This window comes from Neophocaena asiaeorientalis, unplaced genomic scaffold (genome assembly GCF_003031525.2).
Source record: "Neophocaena asiaeorientalis asiaeorientalis breed wild unplaced genomic scaffold, Neophocaena_asiaeorientalis_V1.1 scaffold230, whole genome shotgun sequence".
Classification (NCBI taxonomy): Eukaryota; Metazoa; Chordata; class Mammalia; order Artiodactyla; family Phocoenidae; genus Neophocaena; species Neophocaena asiaeorientalis.
This window is the reverse complement of record NW_020175186.1, coordinates 8,816,062-8,834,109: the sequence shown is the minus strand read 5'-3', so window position 1 is coordinate 8,834,109 and position 18,048 is coordinate 8,816,062. Positions and strand designations below refer to the sequence as shown.

The window sequence follows — 18,048 nt, the reverse complement described above, 5'->3', positions numbered from 1 at the left end:
TCCCGAAAAAAAAAAAAAAAAAAAAAAAAATATATATATATATACATACATATATATTGCTTATTGGTAAGAAGCCTTCTTGTTAGCAGCTCTGATCACAGAGGTTTCATTCTAATCTATCTCAAATTGCTCAGCTTGGAAATACATAGGCAATAATTCCTGTCTAGCAGGATTTCAATAGCCTCATAAATTCTACTTTTGGAAAATATTCAAACTAAGATATCCGTTCACATTGTTCACCACCTTATACTCATTTGCACAGAATAAGATGTCAAACTGAGTATCTTAGAAGATACAGTTCTGGTTGCCCAGCATTTGGATTGATTCTCTGCCATTAAAAAAAAGAAGAAGAAAGAAAGAAAAATAAGGGTGGTCAAGTGAGACAGGGCTTCCATCTTAACCCAACTGCTAAGGATTTAGAGGATGACAATCTGCCCATTCCAACATGACTCTCAAAGGAGTTGATGGCAGTTGTCAATTTGTGTCTTCAAATTAATTTGTTTTTCAAGGCATTTTTAAACCAAATGGAGTTGTCCCAATTTTTAAAAGTTTAAATGTGCTTTTCTTCCTGAGTTTAGAGATATCTGTTAAATTTTTTTAATAAAAGAGGATATTAAAAAGCAATATGCAAATATTGAACTGTGGTCAAGATTTTTTAAAAACTGAGAGGAAAGAGAGAATCATATTTCTCTGAACTTTTCCCACCTAAAATCCTGTATTCTGCCCCAGAAATAATGAGATGGATGGACTATTCTGGGCTATAAAAGAGAGTCGACTATTGGGAGACATTTCAACTCTTTGTTTGAACAAGATAAAATATTTTTATAAAAAAATCTCTATCTATCAATTTGAAAGGCAGTATGTATATAGGATCAATTTAGAACATGGAGCATAGAGTTTGAAGTCACAGAGACTGGGGCTCTAATCCTAGCTTTAGCAAGTCATAGCTGTGTTACTTAATTCTCTGAGCCTCTTTCTTCATCAATAAAATGGGACTAATAATAGTATATATTGCATGAACTTGTTGTGAATATTAAATGAGATGTCAAATGTAAAGTGCCTACTAGTTTATTTTGGATAAGGCACTTAAAAAGTTTTAGTTTTATCAGATAGCTAGATGACAGATAGCTGAATAGGCCAATAACTGTTCTCATGAACCTTTGCCATGGCTGCATACCTACTTTCCCTGGGTACCTAGGCTTTATTCACTTTATCTCTCCTGGATTGCTGCCCTCCAAGTGGTAAGCTCATTTACTCTTTTGACATTTACTGCCAGCCCTCTGTGTACCAAGCACTGTGATATGTGCCCAGAAGGCAGAAAGAGCCAGATGTAGTTCCTGTCCTCAAAGAGCTTTCAGATGCATATATGAGAAGGGGCCAGTGGTGGAGGGATGTTGACAGTATTTACAATGTATACAACGATGAGTCATGATAGGGATGTATAGGAGTGACTAATCTGCCTTCTTTGGGGTGGGGTGGAGGACATAGCTAACTATATGGAGAAGACTTCTACTGAGCTGAATATGATTTAGGAATTAATTCTCAGCATAAGGAGCAGCAACACACAAAGACAGTGACCTCCTGCAAGAACAAGGGGGTGGATGTGCTTAGAATTCAGGGAAGGTTCAGGAAGGCAGTAGCAAGTGTATGGATGGGACATCATCTAGAATTACTGAATTCAAAGCTAGAATTAACTTCATGGATAATAATAAAAGCAATAATAACAGCAATAATTATAAACCATTTGTTATGTGCCTGGACATTTTTACATATTAACTCCTTGAATACTTAGAAGCACTCTGTGATATAAATATTATTATGATCCTTATTTTAGAGAAGAGAAAACCTGAGGTATAGAAAGGTTAAGCCATTTCCCAAAGGATATCCCATCTAGTAAAAGTAGCAGAATTGAGATTAAAACCCAGTCAGTCTAGGTCCTGAGCCAGTCTCACACACCATGGTACTCTGGTTCTTTGTTTTTGTGTTTTCAGTTAAAGTAGCTTGTACACAACAAGATAAATGATTGGAGCCCTTGGTGAGTGAGTGACCTCCAGCTAGAGTGGCTTTATCAGCACTACCCTGACAGGCTGCCACAAGAGAAACAAAATTACCTAATTGCCTAGCTGTCTGTAGTTAACAGTAACATTGAACCCTTGTGGCTAAAATTAGACCACAGAGTGTGCTCATGATGGTTAACCAGCAAAGACAGGAAATACAGCCCAAAACACAAACCAGTGAAGAAACAAGGTGTGAAGGCTTTGGCATAACTTCATGCTCAGTGTATCTGTGACCCCTTGGAATCAAACATTCCTTCTATGGACACCACACAGGTATGCATCTATAAAATGGTGGAAATTCCTAACTCAGAATGCTGTGAGGATCCAATGTCAGGTGTTAACCCTTAGACTGAGACATAGTAAAGAATGGTTGTTAATATTTTTCCTTCCTTTATTCTTTTTTTTTACCTCTTTCCATTTTTTACTTTTTTCCTTCCTCCCTCCCTCCCTCCCTCCCTCCCTCCCTTCCTTCCTTCATCTTTGTCTTTCTCCCTCGCTCTCTTCCTTCTTACTTTCCTTACTCTTATTCTTTCTTCTTAATTACCATCAGGTAACTCTTCCGCTTCCCTGAATGGTCTTTTGTCATTCCATCTAGTAATAAAACTTCAGTGACAAAAATAGGGAGAAATACACTAATTCTGAGAATGGTTGATAATTATTCACTGGACAACTGGATGACTTAGAAAAAATTGTGATGTTCTAATGTTATTTTAAAAGCTCAGAATCATGGTCGTTATTGAGCTACAGACATTCCCACTATGAAATATGTTAGCCTCTCAAGATATCAGTTATTGTAATACCACATCCTTGCCCTACCACTCAAGGGCAACTGTTTGTTAACTCATATAATAAGATTACTCTTTAAAAAATAATTTCAACAGTTTTACAATCATAGATTTCAGGGTTGAAAGGTATCATGATAGGAATGCATCCCAGAACTTAGACAAGCTAAGTAGTAGGTCTGAGCTAGAAAAAAATATACATTCATTCTGAGAGGACCTCTCTTTACCTTAAATTTATATATACAATTTATTCAGGGAAAAATACTTTTTATGCTATGCTTCCTCCTAGTTTCATACATACTTATTTAATGAGCCATGAATATACATTGCATCCATATTTTCATTTATATACACATGATATCAGCGGTAAGAATTTTCACAAAACTAATCTTTCCAAGTTTGAAAGAAACTGTTTTGATACCAAAAGAAGTCATAATTTATCTTTTTTTTTTTAACATTCTATCCATTAGCTGTTTGTCTTATGAATGAAAGTATGAAGCAAGTAGGTAATGTATTCATGTGCCATCTCCTTGGGTATATAAAGGTTAAGAAAAATGGATTACAAACAAATGAGATCTATGACAAAGGCAGAGGAGTAAGGTGAGCAGCCCTCCAAATTAATCAGCATATAAATTAATCTTGCTCCCAGACAAAAAGTAGAACAGGAAGCACTATCGTCAATAATCTACTATGCCAGGACAGTCTCCAGGACGAATACTAATGCGTATAAGCAAATAGTAGCTAGATGAGTAATATAAATACTTAAAAAGTTAAAAGTATGTACATTTTCTAGTCTGTAAACTATACATATTAAAAATATCTTATTATTATTACCAGCAAAAATGCTATCACAGTAATTGATTACCATTTACAGAGTACCTACAGAGTACTATAGCCCCATACTATACAAAGAACTTTTCATGTTTTTTTTCTAGTTTCCACGTTCCTTTTGCAAGGTAAGTATTATTACCTTCGTCTTAAAATTCCAGCAACTGAACCTCAAGGAGTTTAAGTGTTGTAACTGCAGATCTGTGACAATGAATCTAGGTCTCTCTGATTTCAAAGGCTATACACTTTCCACAGTGTAGAGAAAGACTGAAATATTTTTCAAAAGCATATGATTTTAGCGACATAGTCTGTTTTTACAATCCTGGTGCTCACTGACCAATTGTTATCTTCAGTTTATCTCAGAAGTTATACATATTTCTTCCAGAAAGTTCCATACTATTTAACTACCTAACTTAAGGTATTCTAGAAATGACCTTCTATAAAAAGATTTGGACATGTGAAAGATAGAGATGATAACCTGAGGTACAAACAGCTTCTAAGAGGATGAACTCTCTTAAGGAGGAAGGATTCTTTGATGGTGACCTCACCCCATTTTACTTTACTTTACACAAAGGGTGTTTTCCACAGCCCCTCTTATTCTTCCTCTCTGACTGCCCCTCAATTCTCTTCTTCTGTTAAGAACAAGAATACATGGAAATTCTATCATTTCAAGCCGAACCAACATGTATAATTATAAAATTTTCTCAGGAAAAAAGTAGCCATGCGTGCCTAATTCTTAAATGGACTATCATGAATTAGGGATGTGTAGGAAATTTGCAACGTTTTGAAATATTGACAATAAAATTGCATATGCTATGATTGAGAAAGAAAAGGAAGAAATTAAATATTTGTGTGACTGTGAATAATCTTTTCTCTCTAAATCAGTAAAATACTTTGTAAATTTCAGGTTGCAAAATTATTCAAAACATCCTTGAATAATGTCTTTAAAAAAGTGTTTAATAGTTAGAAACTGAAATAACTTAAATTTCCAACATGACACATTACGCAGGCCCCCTCTAGTTGCAGCGAGTGGGGGCCACTCCTCACCACGGTGTGCAGGCCTCTCATTGCGGTGGCCTTCCCTGCTGCAGACCACGGGCTCCATGTGCCCAGGCTTCAGTAATTGCAGCATGCATGCTCAGTAGTTGTGGCACATGGGCTCAGTAGTTGAAGCATGCAGGCTCTAGGGCACATGGGCTTCAGTAGTTGTGGCACGTGGGCCCAGCAACTGTGGCTTGCGGGCTCCAGAGCTCAGGCTCAACAGCTGTGGCGCACAGGCCCAGCTGCTCCGTGGCATGTGGGATCCTCCCAGACCAGGGCTCGAACCCGTGTCCCCTGTGCATTGGCAGGCGGACTCTCAACCACTGCGCCACCAGGGGAGTCCTGGGAACAGTCTCTTGTGGGTTCTCCAAGGCCTCTCCAAGCATCTTCTCAATGTTTCTCATTATGGCCACTTTCTGATGGGCTTTGAGAGGATATTCAGTTCTCTTAGGGATGGGGGCCCCCTTATACCAGAAGTACACAGTGATGGTAATGTCCCCATTTAGTAATGACTCTGTGTGATGCCACCAGTACATTGAGATGTAAAGAACATCACCAGGGCCAACCACTCTTTCATAACCAACCACATTCTGGAAATTGAGGAACCTCTTGTAGTCAGGATTGTCAAAGTCCACCTGGCTCTGTCTGTCACATGCATGATGAACAGGATATGGGTAGAGACACTCAAACTGACCCGGAGGGAACAAAATGCATCGCTTGTAGCCTTTTATCTGAGCAAAGAAGTTCTGTTGCTCATCATAGTGAGCAGGTGTCACATTTCCTTCCATGCCAATAAGCAGCAGGTTACAGGTCAGCTGCCCCCAGCCACGCTTTCCCTGTTGCTTATTAATCCAGTTCCAGTTGAAACCCAAGAAGTCCATGACAATCTTCCTGCTCACAGTGTCATTGAGTGTTTGCTGCAGATACGACCTCTCTTCACCTCCTCACTGCTGTATATTCTGCCGTTGCTCAACAAACTCGTGAAATTTCATTTCTTCCCTATTGGACCTCAGCTTAAAGTTCTGGAAATTAGCCATCTTCTTTTCATCATAGTGCAAGAACTTGTGGGTGCTGGGCACTGTACACAGAGAAGTCTCTGTTGTCAATATTTTCTTGCAGTTATTCAAGGCCCCATTTTAGGGCAGGAAAAACAAGATTTGTGTCTGTCAGTACTACAGGCTCCTCATTCTCAATAAGCTCCTCTGCCCCAGGGTTGCTCTGACTGAGATGCGGGATGGGCCAGGTCGGGAAGGTATAACTGAGTAGTTGGGACTCATCCCAGGCGGGGCCAGGGGCTTTGGCCTCTTCCTGGGGTTCTCCAGAGCCTGAGGCTGCAGCCTCCACCGCAGTCGCCGCCCTCAGTAGCCATTCTTAATACATAATGCATATTAACATTAAATTTTGGCTTGCAAAACCCAAAAGGTGATATTCAAATCCCCCCTTCCCAACAGCTGACAGACTCTTAAACTACATTTATGCTATGTTATGTTATGTTATATATTATATTTAGGGTGAGGGTCCAAGTAACCCAAAATAAAACAGCAATTGGTAAGCTTAATTTACTGTGACTGCATGAAGAATTCAAAAATTTAAAAAGAAACTGGAGAGATTATTTTTAAATACATATGGAAAAAATAAATATGTAGTAATTTCTAAGAAACTTTTTGAAAAAGAGATGAGAGTAAATACCCTACCACTTATAAAATTTACTATGCTGGTTATTGAAATGAAAACAGTATTTCATTAACATAAGCAAAGACCAGAAACAAAGTAAAAGAACAGAAGATAACTGAAAAATAGAAGATGGAGTTCAGGGCTGCCCAAAGAATTAGCATTTGAAGAGGAAAAGCCTGGAGAGTGAGGAAGTTCAAAGAAGAAACCCAAAATTCTACATTCAAATCCCCCTTTCCCAACTGCTGACTGATTCCTAAACTACATAAATATATAAAAATAATATATGTTATAAATATATATACATAATATGTAAATTCTATTATATTATTTATAGAGTGAGAGTCCAAATAACCCAGAATAAAACAGCAAATGGGAGGCTTAAGAATGAATCTCAGTAGCCACACCAAGAAAACAAAAATTAAAGTTTAATCCCTATGGAAGTAAAGAAGCATTTGCAAAGGTTTTAGTATTTCTCAGCTTTCAGCTCAGAAGGGTGCCGTCCTAGGATTAAGTGCCATATTCTAGAAGTGAGGACTATGTACTACATGTAAGGGCAAAATTTAAATAGACCTATCTTGACAAAGCCTAAAACTAAGTCTGACCAGGACTGTAGTCATCTGTTAGCCATCTGTGTACCAGATGAAAAAACCTTAACATGCTTTAGAGAAATGTCCATCAAAAGAGTCCCTAAAATGTTTCATCCATCAAGCCAAAAGTTATGAGATATGCAAAAACAAAAACAAAACCCACAGAATCAAATGATTGAAAAGTTAAAAAAAAAAAAAAAGAAAATAGGCAATAGAAATAGACCTACAGATGATTCAGATATTAGAGTTATTCAACAGGGACTTTTTTTTTGTATTTTTTTTTTTGAACATCTTTATTGGGGTATAATTGCTTTACAATGGTATGTTAGTTTCTGCTTTATAACAAAGTGAATCAGTGTTATATATACATATGTTCCCATATGTCTTCCCTCTTGCATCTCCCTCTCTCCCACTCTCCCTATCCCACCCCTCCAGGCTGTCACAAAGCACCGAGCTAATATCCCTGTGCCTTGCGGCTGCTTCCCCCTAGCTATCTACCTTACTACTCAACAAGGACTTTTAAGTAACTATGATCCATACGTTTAAGAAAGTTACAAAAAAATTGGACAAAGTAGAAGAAAAGAGAAAGAATTTTAAAAGAGGATTATAATTTATAAAAACTGGCCAAATGAACATTCTAAAACTGAAAAATAGAAAATAAGAAATGAAAGATCATAAGAAGTAACAAGCTCAGAATTAATGTGTTAAAACTACAAATAACTGTTAACTACTGGCAGACACTCTTCTAAGAGAAAGGGGTAAAATAGTGAACAAAACAAAATCTCCTTCCCTCTTGGATCTTATGATCTAATGAGGGAAACAGAATATGAACAATATAAGTAAATAAATCTTTTAGAAGATGACAACTGAAGGTGATATTACAAGTGAAGGAGACACTAAAAAGTTAACACTTGAATGAAGGAGGTAAAAGTAAAACACATATAAAATCTGAAGAAGGGCCTTCCTGGCAGAAGGAATAAAAAATGTAAAGGCCCGGAGAAGGTGGTGGTTTGTCTGCTAAAGGAAAAATAAGGAGCTTAACGTGGTTGTAATAGTAGGAGATGAGATTATTAACCACTGCAAGGACTTTGGATTTTACCCTGAGTGAGATGAGAAGGTAATACAGAGCTTTTAGTGTGAGTGTGACATGATTCAACATCTTGCATTAGACTGTAGGAGTTAAGAACAAAAGTAGGTAGAATACTTTGGAGTCTATTATAATAATTCAAATAAGAGATGATGGTGATTGAACCAAGATGGCAGTGGTGAAGAAAGTGAGAAATATTTATATTCTGGATATATTTTTAATCAATGGCCAACAGGGGATATAAAAGATAGAGGGGACTTATACGTGACTCTGAATTTTTTGCCTGATCAACTGAAGGAAAGGAGTTGCCACTAGTAAATGGAAAAAACTGAGCATAGAAGGTTTAGGGATAGGGGAGTATCAGGAGTTGAGTTTTGGAAATGTTGAGTAGGAGATAACTGTTAGACATCTAAGTAGAGATGCCAAGAGCCAAGTAAATATTTGGGTACATGAAACAGGAATTTGGGGAAAAGATCCAGACAGGATCCAAATCCAGGAATTTGGGAATTATTGACACATAAATTGTACTTAAAATAATGAGACTGGGTGATATTTCCAAGGTACAATAAGTAGAGACATGTAAACGATTTAAAATTATTGTTTTCTGAAAAAGAAGAATAAAACAAGGATAGAACATTTGTTTATGGAAAATGCAATGGCTTGCTGTTAGGAGTCTCTTTTTAGATACCTTCTCTCATTTTATCTAATAGTACAGATCATCTAGATAGAATGTTAACACTGAATGATCTTTTAAAATTGAGAGTCATCTTCAGAGGATGCTAGTGAATCAAATTATTTGACAACTGGCAAGTAAAGAGGGAAGTAAAAACCGGGCATCTATTCTGCTTTTCCTATCAAACTTTATCATGCAGTAACCAAATGAGAAGTAAGAGGAAAGTTTTCCTTAATAAAAGTATTCCAACTAATAATACAGAAGGAAAACTGAATTAGAATATCATCATTTGACATCGCCTAATTATTATGGATCTAGGCATTGAGAATCAATTACAGCTAAATTATAAAAAGAGAAAGAAAATGATAACATGGGCCTCCTGATCCAAATAGCCCCATCAAAAAATAAAATAAATCTAACCTAAATCTTCTCAAACCACAAGGTCCAACTACCAATTCACAGGAGATTCAAAAGTCTGAGGGATGAGCTAAGTTGATTGTTTACAGGGGAGGAAGGAAGAATTGGGCTCTTCTGAAATGACATGAGCAATTTTGATAAAGAAGGTAGCATTTGAGTTAGACTCTGAATAGTAATTATGATTTCAAAAAGAGAAGGGATTTAAAGGGTTTTTTTTCATGTTGCGGGAACAATCTGAGCAAAGACAGGGAAAGTGTAATATATCTGTGACAAGGCCAATCAATTGTCCTGGTGGCTGAGGAAGAATCTTAGCAGAATAGTGAAACCTTGCTTGAAAGTGAAGATGGGAGTGCATGAGTTTATGTGTTTCCCTTAACTGTACTTTCTAAATTTTCTAAAATGAACAAAGGATTGTTATGTAATTATATTTCTATACTTACATAAATTCAAGTTTTTAAAAATGTAATTTAATAGAGCTTTCAGTCAACTAATGGAAGACTTCAAATGCCATGATCAAGTTATTTTACTTTTCCCCTCACCAATCCTGGTTGTGCAACTAAAGATACACTTGGCTGTAACTCTGTTCCATTAAATGTTGATGCTAAGGGTGTCACCAGTCATAAATTTTAGAAAAAATCAAGTAGCTTTTTCAGGAATGTAAAAATCATTACCATTACCGAAATGTTCAATTTGAAGCCCAGTTTGAGAAATACAAAATTTCTACTTTATCTTCAGGGAAGTCTTCCAAGCATACTTAATGTTGATGCCAATAAATTTTAAAATACACTGTGAATATAAACAGAGTAAATACAATTTGTATAGGCTCCAATTAAGACAGATATTAAAGCTATAGCTTGATTTCCAAACTGTTTTTCGTCCTGCAGATTGGGGACAATTTAAAACCTGACAATTGATAGAACATGGCAAGCTAGTCAAATGGAATGAGCAGAGAGAGATGTGGGAGAGAGGATGAAAATGGAAGGAGTGATCATCTAAGAAGAGGGATAATTTAAAAGACTTGAGAACTGTAAGGACTTAAGAAAAACTCAGGGCTCTCAGTCTCTGGTTGCTGGCAGAGGGAAGCTAAGATAGGGCTCAGGCAGCCAAAGCAGGTCTGCTTAGTCCGTTACCCAAATTGGCTAAGAGCAGACACACTTCAAGGGGTATGGACAATTTTTAACTGAAAAATGGAACTAAGATGTGTTCAAAGAAATGGTGTCCAACCCAAGAATAGTGTTTAAAATCAAGAAATCTGGGACTTCCCCAGCAGTCCAGTGGTTAAGACTCCACACTTCCACAGCAAGGGGTGAGGGTTTGATCCCTGTTCAGGGAACTAAGATCCTGCACGCAGCACACTGTGGCCAAAAAAAAAAAAAAAAAAAAAAAAAAAAATCTGGGTTCAAGGAGATGTCAACTAGATGGAGAAACAGGATAGGGATCTCAAAAGGAGACAAAAGAGATCATCCAACCTTTGAAGCCAGCAAGGATGCCAAGAACTTATTCTTACTGGGTTTTTCTGTAAGGAAAGCAGTTCTGCTGATATAAAGAGGCAATGCCAGAATAAACCCTTACATTTTACCTTAATATGTTCTACCTTGGGAAAATCCACCCCAATTTTATGCTTTTTCAACCTTTCTTACCGTTATCAATCAACACAAAATTGATGCCAAGTAATTAATATGTATCTATATTTCTCCAAACATATGTTATTTGCATAATATGAAATTATTCATGGACATTTGCAGTGTATTTCCTGTTGAGGGCACCATACATTCATTCATACAACAAATATTAATTGGGTACATACTCTTTGTAAGCTCTTGTAACTGCTGGGTATAGAGAGGTGAGTAAACCTAACTTAACCTCTGCTCATTATGGAACACATTCCAACTGAGAGGTGTGAGCATTAAATAAATAAGATGGTAACAAATTCAAGGTAGAGATTTGGAACAATGGGGTGTGACAGTTAGTGACTGAGTGGCTACGTTAGGTTGGGGTGGTCAGGAAGATCTTTGAAGAGGTGGCATTCAAGCTGCATCCTGAATGGTAAGAAACAGCCCTAAATGAGTGGGTTTCAGTGTCTAGATGAAAGACAAGGAATAAAAAAAATTTTTTTTAAAATTAGGTTTTGTGATAGGATACCTTGGAAAATGTTTGGGAAAACCACAGGTGTTTGAGTCAAATCTCATATTTACTTTGAGCTCCTCTTTTCAGAAGCATTTCTAAAAGAAAGATGCCCAGAGGGAGATTTTTTTAAAGTTTGGAATCTTCTCTAAGGGAGAAGTATCAAGAATGACTACTAACTTGAAATGAAATTGTAGATTCTGCAGAGCAAAAGAGATGAAGCCATCATGTTTTTATTGTACAAGCTGAGTTTCACAGGCGAATTTGATACTTGCTAACATCCCCCGCATGCCCGAATGAAATAAATGAGAAATGCAGGAGATGAAGGTACAAATCCAATTTCCCTTTTGCAACAAGACAGAGTCAGTAAGTCTTTGCTGCTTTCTTCATTTGAAAACTCATCCATATTTTATCTTCCTTCATAAACAATGTTTAGATAAACCCAGTGAATAATGGGGTTGAAAGGAAATTTTAAAGGTCATCTTGTGTATACCCCTGGCTTCAGGCAAGATTGCATTCATGCCCACCCAAGAGGCTGTCGTCTTTTCTGTCAGGTTTTGTTTTGGATAATGTTTATTTTTTCAAGGGGGGAGTTGGGTAGGGAGGACAGTAATGAAGAGCATGTTTGCCTTAAAAGTACAAGCAGAGTTATTTTTAATGTAGGATCCCTCCTCTCCCTGTTATGCCAGGGGCAGAGTATTCTCCAAATGCCTTATACACTTACTTTCAGCTCTAAATGTATTTGTGCAAATCTCATGAATCATCAAGGCTTTTGAAAATATTTATAGGGACGAAACTCTAGCCTTTTCATTAGAGTGAGTTAGACTCACATTTGTATCTCGCTATTGTTTAAGGAGAACAATGGATGGGTGGATGAAAGAGAATGTCAGCTGGATCAACAAACAGCTGTTCCAACAGAAGTCCTGCTACCCTATACAGCAGAGCAGTACTAACTGCTGCCCTCCCTGGAGTCTCTAAAGATGCTCGATGGGCACTTAGTACCCTGTTTACCTGAAATCAAAAGTTAAGGCTGAAATGAGACTTTCATCATTATGACTACTTCACCTCCAGAGAGAAAGCTGCAGCCCTTTAAATCTTTCTTTATCTGATCTCCCAAGAAGACTCCACCACGTTCCTCGGCAATATATTCTAGTGTCCTCTTCAAATGACCTAACTGAAACTTATAACCGGGTGGTCTCATGTCCAGGCTTTGATGGAAGCCGGGACTCTCATATTATGTGTAAATATATACTCCTTATAATATTCATAGGCCCTCGTAATATTATTTTCTCTAGGACACAGAAATCAAATTTCTTCTGAAGGCAGTGTGGTACTGGGTAAAGGTTATAGGAATTGGACTCAGTTCTGGATGAGAGTCTTGGCTCTTCCATTGACTAATTGGATGAGCAACTTATTTGAGACCCAGTTTACTCAACCTTCTCAAAGGGTTGCTGTGAGGATCAAATGTGACAATGCATAAATCATTTATAACAACATGCCTAATCCATATTAGATGTCAATTTTTATCACAGCTTACCCACCTTTTTCCTTTATCAATGGGTGTTTTTCAAGTTTTTATATGTTGTTTAAGTCATAGACTATAAATAGAGGTTCAGTCATCTAAGAACCACAAACAATCCAGATAACTTTATACTTCATTACCAATTCACATGTGTTTTACTTAATTAACAATAGAGCATGGAGATTTCCCTGGAGATCCAGTGGTTAAGATACCCCGCTTGCATTGCAGGGAGCGCAGGTTCGATCCCTGGTTGGGGAACTAAGATCCCACATGCGTGGCACAGCCAAAAAATAGAAGGAAAAAAAAAATCAGTTAAAAAAAACCCAATAAAGTATGAAGATTATGAATTCATATTTTGCTTATGATCCAAAATGATCTACAAATTCTTTTCTGGGATCTTCTTAAAGCTTGTCCTGTGTAATATACATTCAGAGATTATTTTTCTTTTCTTTACATAGTAATTATAAACAGTATTGAATCACACCTTCACATTTCTCAAATTCCTAAGATATTTTAAATATAAATCCTTTTCTTTTGAAGTCAGGCAAAATATTATTAGCTATAACAGTATTGCTGGTCACCATTCTGTCATCTAGATTATAAATAAAAATAGTAAATAGGGACATCCTAAGTACCAATTTGGGTAGAACACAATATATTTTGTGGATGCAATGATGAAAAAGTGCTTTCAGACCAAGTTTTCTTCTACTTATGAGTCATGCCACAATTTTTTTTTGTCTTGCCTATAATGTGCCAGGCACTGTGGCAATAAACTTGAATGACATATTCTTGTAGACTTCAACTTAAAGAGGGAGAAAAAATTGCAAGCTTGTAAGTTACAACACCACTTGACAGATGTTAAAGCACCTGCACAAGCAAAGTGTCAAGAAACAGTTGAGATGGGATACTTGAGGTAGTCTAGATGCAGCATGGTATAACGGATTTACCAGTCACAAGATTCTAGGCACAACTGTGTGGTTCTCAGTCTCCTCATTTGTAAAGCGGAGATTTTTTTTTATCAGGGGAATTATAGCACTGTGTTGTCAGGGTCTGTTATGGAGTCCTTTTCTTTCCAGAGATCCCAGATTCCTGAAAAGAGAAAGAAATTCCAGACAGCTATCACCCCAAGTGTTCTGATTCAAGATCATCTGAGTCTCTAGTTTCTGACCTTAGGATAAAGTGCAAATTCTCCACCAATATTTAACAGCTCTCCACTACACTCTTCCATGTTTCTCTCCCGCCTCAAGATTCACTACCTTCCCCAGGCGAAGAAGGAGGCAAAAACACTCTAATCAGAGGAAAAACATATGCAAATAAAATCTGAGACATGAAAAATTGTGACATATTAAGGAACATTTGGAAATGTAAGGTAGCTGATGAAGATGGGAGCCATGTAAAGAGCAGGGAGAGGTGGTACAGACAGGTAGGTTGAGGTGAGATATAATATCAGGATAAAGAAGAAAACTTTCTAGGCAACCGAAAACGAAAAGAGAGAATTGGCTCCTCCGTTCTTGTTTTCTTTTCTTTTGGATAGAAGCAAGTTCTCATAAGACTTTTTTTTTTTTTTTGAAGATCATGCTGATAGTGGTGGGGAAAGCGAACTGGAAGGGTTAAGAGATGGAGTCTGAGAGGTCAGACAGTCGGCTAGGGAAGAGCTCCAGGTGAGGCATGATAAAGGTCTGATGAAAGTCTATGCTAAATTAATCTCCTTATCACAGGGCCAAATAATGAATTATTTTGGCAAATGTCTGCAATCACCAAATTAACATTATAATCTGTCATAAGAACATGTCTTGGAAACACAGGTCTGGGAGGGGCCAGAAAATGTTTCCTTCAACTTGCCATGTCATCTCTCAATCCTACTTTGGGAAGTCAGTTTTCAGAACCCAATTCTTGGGTTAAATGTGACTGCCTAAAGTTACTGTCCAAATTTCCAAAGATGATTCATAATCTGATTAAATTTTTTAATAATTCCTTTAACTATTACATTTTCCTGGAGAGCCCTGCTCCATGCATCTCTTGACAATGAGACTGAATCCAATGATACTATAATCTCAGCTCAGTTTTAAGTGCCCTGTGCTTTGCTAGCAAATTGCCTACTCAGAAACCAACACCAGTTTTAACCCTATTACAGTCTATTGTGGAGGCTCTGTTATCTTCACTTGCTTTACAGTGGATGACTATTATACACCACGGGACTCCAGAACCTGGGACTCCTTTCAGATAAAGAAATATAACCTAAGGTGTCTGCCATATTCAAGGCTCTGTCAGTTGCTGATAAAGCTAAGAGGATATACAGATCATCACAGCCATTTCACTCCTCCTGAAGTAGTAGTCAAATATTATCTAACAATAGGCTACTGGGATTAGACTGTAGATGGCTTGCTGTGATGGTCCATCTTTGCCCTGGCCCAGGAAGTACCTCTTTTGGCAGTTTCATACCAGTGGTGTGAAAACACTGCATGAGTCTGTTAAGATTTACCCAAATATTTACTGTTTGCTATTTATTAAAATGAAAGCCTTCTTTTTTAACCTTTCCCTCTATTTATCTGACATTCTCTCTCAATAAAACACCTACACACTCCTCAGGAACAAATGTCGATTTAACATTTTCCACTACTAACCTTCAGGACAGCTATAGATGTCTGACAGCATGTAACTTAAACATTTCAGAGGCACTTAGCATATTTTCTCAAGGAGCAATTGGTGGAAGTGAAAAGGAAACAATATACTTTTCAGTAAGCAGTCTATACCTAACTGCCTACATCTCTCCCTCTCTTGCCTCCTTCCTCTTCTGGGAGGTTGCCAGACTACGTGTATTGTGAGTGCTGCCGTTTACAGTTTAAAATGAAGCTTATACCTATTACAGAAAATCTGGGAGGGAATACAGAAATGTAGGAAGATTGAGAGAAAAATTGATCTGTAATAAATCAATAATCATTACTTTGGAACCGTTCCATACAGTATTTTTCCTATGAATAAAATTTTGGAATTTTGGTGTACTTTAATTTGTTATAAGTGTGTTTGTATTGGTAGGATCCATATTAACTTGTTATACTCAGGAATCTTTTACTTGCTAGTGACAAAAATCCAAACTGAATAAGCTTAAGAGAAAAAAATATTAGAAGAAAAAGGCTCTTTCATGTAACTTAGAAGAACAGGGGTTGATCAGGTATTTTTCTCAATTACTACAAATAGGAAATATTCACATAATGTGGTAAGAAGAGGGAGAGTACTTTGACATCCTCCCACTTAGAATCCCAGAGGAATGAGCTTTCTTGGCTCCCAGGGAAGGACTCTGGTGGATCTGGATCAGTCGCTATGTTGGGGTAGACCCCTCTCTCCCTTAAAACTATAAGAAGTTGGGGAAGAGCAATTTCCCAAAGAAAGGGAAGCTCCTGTTTCTAAGAGCACAGCCAGGAGGAATAGTGGATAGTCGCAATCAAGAGATGAGTATTTTCTAATGTCAGGAACCATGAATTTTCTACAAAGTAAGAATATTCCTTATCCCAGGCAGAAGGAGAGTAGCAGAACTTTATGAGGTGCATTTCAATGTATACCTTCTGTCCTTCATAAAAGATTTTTAGTTTTATTTCTTTTTTCTTGCTACTTCAGCTGTGAATCTCTGTATTGGTGAGCCAATGCTATAGATAAAGATGTTGTATTCCCTCAAGTGTGTTGGGGTAGAAAAAAGATTAAGGATCAATTGTTCATCCACAAGTAATGAATCAAAATTTAAATACCAATTGATCTATTGCTGGAGATTTAGATTGTCTCCATTCTTTTACCATTTTAAATAATGCCACTTAGAACATAAAGAGCTTTCTAGATTTAGAATTATATAAGACCAATTTTTAGCAGTAGAATTACCAGTTCAAAGGGTATATATAGTTCACTTCAAGGCCCTCAGTCCATTAAGTATTACTGAAACAGTATTTCAGTGATGCAGTTTCCTAATGCTGGCTGGACCAGCTGATTTACTTTAGTATTAATTGTCCAATGGTCTGCATGTATCAGCTCATGTATTTACAGTTGTTAGCACTAAGTGCAGTGCCTTGCATATGAAATGCATTCAACAAATGTTTCTCAATGATGAACAAGAAGATGCTGGTGTTGAGAGTCCAGGGATTTTCCTAATTAATCTGTATTTAGGATGAAAGCATGAAAAGGAAATTCCTTTTATACAAAAGAAGGACGCTGAGACAAATGACTGGGAGAGTAAAGTAACTCACCTCATTCATTAAGTATAAAGGGTAATTCAAGTTTTACCTGCCTGTCTGCTGCTTGCAGGAGCTTAGCCTACTCCATGTGTCCAAAGAAGATTAAACAAACCAGTATTTATGGAAAGAAGCCATTTGGTGCATATAGTGGAAAGAACTCCAGCTCTGGAGTCATGAGACTTACTCTCCAGTGGAGGCTCTTAACCACCCTGAGTGTTGGTTTCCTTATTTGATCAATAGAGGTAAGAATGTCTGCCACGGCTGCCTCTCAGGGCTGCTATACAGAATGAATAGGTAATGCATGAGGAAGTTCTTTGTAAATTGTAAAATCCTGCACAAATAAATTATTCTTACCATTATTATTACAAATTCAGAAGAGTTGCTCTTAAATGATTTGAGGTTGTACATCTCTTCGGAATGTAATTCAAGTTATGAGCTCTCTCTCCCAAAAAAGGGGCACATACTTTTTTTTTTTTTAAATATCTTTTATTTTATTATTTATTTATTTATTTAGGCTGTGTTGGGTCATCGTTGCTGCACGTTGGCTTTCTCTAGCTGCGGCAAGTGGGGGCTGCTCTTCGTTGTGGTGCGCAGGCTTCTCATTGTGGTGGCTTCTCTAGTTGCAGAGCACAGGCTCTAGGCACGCGGGCTCAGTAGTTGAGGTGCACGCGGGCTCAGTAGTTGAGGTGCACAGGCTTAGTTGCTCCGCGGCATGTGGGATCTTCCTGGACCAAGGCTTGAACCCATGTCCCCTGCATTGGCAGGCGGATTCTTAACCACTGCACCACCAGGGAAGTCCAAGGGGCACATACTTTTAAAAATTATATACAGTTTCAGGCTGTTTATGAAATACCACAAACTCAGGGGTACATGAAAATAAAACAGAGTATGCTCTCCCTGCTCAGAAGCTACTTGCACTCTAGTCAGACAGACATACATTAAAAAAAAAAAAAAAAGAAAGAAAAGGAAAGAAAGAAAAAAAAAGAGAGAAGCAAACAGGATGTGGTAATTATGGATGACTGTAAAGAAGAGCTAT

The 18,048-nt window shown here is 37.4% G+C and overlaps 1 pseudogene; it reads right to left on the bottom strand.

The window, feature by feature from the left end:
- Window positions 1-4,221: 4,221 nt before the first annotated feature.
- Window positions 4,222-12,471, bottom strand: LOC112412881 (hypoxia-inducible factor 1-alpha inhibitor pseudogene; annotated as a pseudogene).
- Window positions 12,472-18,048: the final 5,577 nt, after the last annotated feature.